This window comes from Euprymna scolopes, chromosome 21, assembly GCF_053919585.1.
Source record: "Euprymna scolopes isolate OS-2025 chromosome 21, ASM5391958v1, whole genome shotgun sequence".
In the NCBI taxonomy this organism is placed as follows: Eukaryota; Metazoa; Mollusca; class Cephalopoda; order Sepiida; family Sepiolidae; genus Euprymna; species Euprymna scolopes.
The window spans coordinates 91,129,541-91,135,206 of NC_136502.1; the positions used below are offsets into that span (position 1 = coordinate 91,129,541).

At 35.5% G+C, this 5,666-nt stretch overlaps 1 pseudogene; it reads left to right on the forward strand.

Annotated features, from left to right (window-relative positions):
• The first annotated feature begins 2,046 nt into the window (after positions 1 to 2,046).
• Positions 2,047 to 2,165, forward strand: LOC145243150 (5S ribosomal RNA; annotated as a pseudogene).
• The last annotated feature ends 3,501 nt before the right edge of the window (positions 2,166 to 5,666 follow it).

Here is a 5,666-nt window from a genome sequence, read left to right on the forward strand (position 1 = left end):
ATCAACGAAGCTCCAACCTCTGTCCCATCGCCCATAATGTTGCAACCCTGTGTCTGTTTGACAAATATGTTAATGGAATGTGCTCTGATGAACCCATAGCACATATACCACTTCAATGCACATACATCTGATTAACTTGACAAGCAGTAAAATTTCACCCCTTCACTGTTGAGATCCCTAGATGCCGAAAAGTTTTCTACTCTAATAGTTTCCCTTGGACTGTTAGAGTTTGGAATTACCTCCCGATTTCCTGCTGCCCTGATTGTACTACTCTGCAGAAGTTTAAATGTAATGTGAACAGACATCTTGCGGCTCAATTCCCTACAATCCCCTGTTAGACACAATCCCAAATAGTAGCCCCTTATGTTCCAAGTGTCAGTATGATTTGTTTGGAGGTGAAAAACAAAAAAAAAAAAAAAAAAAAAAAGAAACAAAACAAAAACAACTACATATAATTTAATTAAAGTCACTTTGAAAGAACAGTTGTCTTGTTTAAAAACATTACTTATACTTCAAGTTAGCTACTGCTGATGCTTTGCATTATGACGTTTTGTGAATAGATAGGTGTGCATAATAATATAAAGGGATAACTGTCAATTAGGGGGCCACACCTACAGGGGCATTCCAAGTAGAAAGTTATACAGCGAGATATTTGGAATTCGCTCCTTGCAGATTGTTTCCCCATCTTACAGACATTTATAGGTGAACAATACAAAGAAAAAAAACTATTAGGGTATAAAGCCTTCTGGCAATGTGGGGACCTTTACACTCTCAGGACTTTATGTAAATTGCCCGATTCTTATTCTATTTATTTATTTGCTTCCCCACTGAGCAAATTAGGCACAAGGCCGTTTTTTAGTGGGGGGGGGGGAAGGAAAAACCAGCTCCCCCAAGGGGGCACTCTGGCAGGGTCCAAAATTAGCAATTGTCTGATATGAAGGGTTTCTTCCACATTGACCAAACTAATTGATTTAAAAAGTCATTGTCCGATATGAAGGGTTGCCCCCACATTGACCAGAACTGATTACTTCCTTTTTCCTGGCCCAAAGGCCAAGAGGAAAATTAATCTGGAAGGAAAATTGCAAAATAATACTAGACCTTGTCCACTTACTATAGTGTTGATTTTGGGAAGTTACAGTGGTCAAGTGGTTAACGATACGGACTGGCGACCTGGGTGTTCCAAGTTCGCATCCAGTTTGTTCTACAAAAAATCAGTTTCACTTAGAATGTTGGCAATCTTCTTTCTAGAAAGAATTGTGACTAGAAAAATACTGGGGAAAGCAATGCCAACAATAAGATCTTTGGATTCATACAATATGATGGTGATGATGATGATGATGGTGATGATGGTGGTGATGATGGTGATGGTGATGATGATAGTGATGGTGATGATGATGATTTAAGTCATTTTCGGTATGCCAGCAGATTTAAGAAATGTTGGGTGAGCAGAAGTGCAGTTAGAGATTGTGTAACAGTTGCTTCACAATAAACTGAATATCATGCAGAATGGTTGTTGTAGAATTGAAATGACCACTGGTCTATCCCTCTTAAACAGATTTAAAAAAAGAATCTCAAATCTAAGACGTCCTTCACTCTCGGCCAAGCTCCAACTCTTGTCCCTTTAATGCAATGTTGCATCCATTTGCCTGTTTTACAAGTACTTTAATGGAATGTGTTCTGTCGAACTCATAGCACGTATACCCTCACGACCTATACTCCCAACTAATCCGACAAGCAGCAAAATTCCACCCCTTCACTAGAGAGGTTCCTAGATGTCGGAAATCTTTCTATTCTTACAATTTTGGGTTACTAGACTTTGGATTTACCTCCATTTCCTGCTTCCTTTACTGTACTAACACGCAGAAGTTTAAATGTAATGTAAACAGAGATCTTGCTTCTCAACTCCCTACATATTCCCATGTAGACATAATCCCAGATAATTGCCCTTTTACGTCCAAATGGCAATATGCCTTATTTAAGAGTGAAAAAGAATTAAAATAAATAATATTTTATACGTCTTACATCGTTCGTAATCATATTGGAATTATATACGCCATAATCACGTTGACACACCGGTTCCCATCAGATCACCGAAGTTAAGCAACGTTGAGCCTGGTTATTACTAAAATGGGTGACCAATTTGTGAATTCCAGGCGCTGTATGTCGGAGGACGTTGACACCTCCCTGCAAAAGTTGCAAAAACCTAACGTTGTTATCTCCCTTAAAGGGGATATACATGCGGCTGGGGATCGCTTGTGAATTTCATACTACCATGAAACTTCCTCCTTTGGAGGAAGCCAGGTAAACTCGAATAGGGTTAATGCTGACCGACACATATTGGAATTCACTGTACCACCAGACTCAAGCAATGGTGAATGGGGAGGAGACATGCAGTTAAGGATTGTGAAACTCTTGCTTCACTGTGAACTCATAATCGTTCAGACAACATTACAGAGGGTATTCTTTGTTCTTCAGGACAATAGAAGGTGAATACCGTGCAACAAAACAAACTCTTTTGGTATCGTTGCTTGAGTAACTTCCGTTGAATCAGAATTTTTTTCGGATATTTTTGCTACAGCCTGCTTAAGTCATCCATTACCGCAAAATTATGACTTACGAGTCGAAGTGAAAACGACAATGCCGGAAGTGGAAAGTCTTCCAATACGAAATAACAAGCAACTACTAATAGTAATTGGGCTTATATGTCTATTAACACAATGAACGTCACTTTTCATGGAACTCAAAATGGCGGCTTTATTAATTCAATTTGTAGTTGTCATAGAATCAGGTCTCGAACACAACACTTTAGAGTCTTCTTTAGTACTTATGCAGAATAAGGATCGGGCAATTTAGGTAAAACACCGAAAGATGCCGAAATACTGAATGAATGAAGTCATAGCAGCCAACGCCATTTAAGAAAACATTTATTTGTTATCATTGGTTCATCTATAATATAAATCTCACCTGCCTGTTTAAATGTATGAATGTATGTTTGTATGTCTGCCCAAAAGTTTCGACAGAGGCGACGGATTTTCACGAGATTGGTATCATTTTGAAGCTGAACCCTTCGGATGGCAATAATCGAAAAATCGGCGAAAAACATCAATTTATTCATCTTCAACTGGGCACTTTTCTACAAGAAGAGGTCTCCTCTTTTGCCGATATTTTCGAAAGTCATCCCCTCTTTTCGATTGACTAGCCTTAATTTAAACATTCACTTCCGGTTTGGCGATGGGCGCAACAGCAAAGACATCACGTTTTTTTTTTCACGTTCTTTTCCCACTTCGCGGTATGGGTTCGAGCCTGCCTGCCTACTGGCACTTTTTTTTTGTTTTTTTGCTGAACACACACCTCTAAAAACCCGGGCCACACCGGGCACCCAGGCTAGTTATATATATATAAAACTCAATATTTATCTTGATTTGAATTTTTTAAAAATCATAAAAAAGGTAAAAATCATAAAAAAGGCAAAAATCATAAAAATCTAAAAAAAATATTTTGTTTGCTGTCAAGTGTTAGCTATTCAAAAAGAAAATATTTATTCATGAAATTTACCTTACAATGAATGTTTTTTGTCTTGATTTAAATTTTAATTTTCTTTAAGTTTTATAAAAATTCGTTGTATTTTTTTCATAACAACAAAAAGAGTATTGTTTTCACTTTTTCATTTAATTATCTTTGTAATGACAGAAATAATATTTTTCATTGAAAAAATTGGTCGGCGTTTTGTGCAAAAAAAAAAAAAAAAAAAATCACAAAACTTTCATTGGGCATCTTCTGGCGTTTTGCGTAAACTGGCCAGAAAATTCTGATGCTAACAAGTCTTTATTCTGCATAAGTACCCCTTTTTCAGATCTAGTGTTTCTCATGAAAAGAAGATCATATTATCATACACGGTGATCTGACTCTTTCTTAAAAAATGCCACGTATAGAATCATTAACAAAATTCACAATTCAACCAAATTTGGTACAATAAACTTAAGTCTATTTCCTGACTTGTCCACCAAGTTTCAATCATAAATGTCCAACAGTTTTTTTGTTTTATTGAAACACACTTTAGTGATTGTCTCGTCAGTAGGAAGTGTGGTCCTGGATGAACTCAGTGAGTCTTATCTTCAGATTTTTATCTGTAGGCTTATGTCCAAGATAATGCCAAACATTAATTATTAAAGTTAAGAATCAATTAAAACATACCTTGTTTGTTTTTAAATAGGATTCAGACTGTAGAAGGCAACTGACGTCAACAACAAAAAATTAACATGTAAGCATATTTTCGTTCAACACAGACATGCAAAGACTCGTCTGCTTTTATTTACATTCTGAGATGAAGAGAGAGAAATACACGTAATCACAACTTTATATCATAAAGAAAAAACAAAGAGAAGTAACTCCATGTTACTTAAAATCCTTATGTCACTGAAAAATAAGCATAACTCTGAAACCGCCAAAGGGAGACAACTTTTACAACTTTCACAGTATTAAAACATGATCTCAGTTAAAATCTATATTTACATTGATAATAGCAAAGCAATCTCCAGATTATTCCAGAACTGAAGATGGCCATAACAGTTAAAATTAGGATCGTGTCAAGAGTGTGTCAGAATTATTGCATGTCATGTCCAGGTTTGCTTATCATTGAACGGAAAGAAAACAAAAACTGTTGGACATTCATAAGTGAAAATTGGTAGAACCATCAGGTATAGACTGAAGTTTAATTATGTAGCAAGTATAGTTGGATTGCAAAAAGGATTGTAAATTTTATTTAAGGTTTCCTGGATATGGGGTCTACGGTGTATTTAGAGTTTTATATTAACATATGAGGAATTTAGCCGAGAAACCCACAAATGAAAAAATGGGTCAACAATTCATATATATAGCAAATAAATGTTACCAAAGGCAAGATAAATTACCCTTCTACTTACCTGGATAAGTTTTGTGTGTTTTTACAGAATTTCAAGCGTTTATTCAGTTCGAAAAACAAGCAGTGTTTGAATTGGCAAGTTAGACCGGTAATCAACATGGCTGACAAAAACATGCCATCTTTGGAGCGTTAATCATGGTTCAGAAGTTAAAAAAATAAACAAAATAATTATAGAAATCAACCCAATAAGTAACACTGTGACACTTATAATGTGGATTTATACTAATATTTTGTTTATTTTGGGACTTTTGAGCTGTTATTAACACTTCAAAGACGGCATATTTTTGTCGGCCATGTTGATTGCTGCTTGTTTTTCGAACCGAATAAATGCTTAAAATTCCATTAAAACACAAAATTTATCCAGGAAAGATAATAATAAACAAAATAAATAGAATAAATAAGCGAATTAAAGTAAATAGATAAATAAATTATTTAATATATATATATATATATATATATATATATATATATATATATATATATATAACTCAAATGACCTTGTAACGGGTGTTGTAACCCCACATCCAGTTTACAACTTCCAGTTGCGCATGTGTACATAAACATGAACCCATAACAGTGTAAACAAACAAATACAAATAGTTACGTTTGCAGTATTTGACCTGCACACTAAAATATTAACGTTATTATTAAGAAACCTTTCGGTAAGTTTCATATTTGCAGGCACCGTCATGAACAGAGGCCCGCCACTTGGCTCTATCTAAAGCTGTCTGCTCCCATGATGACA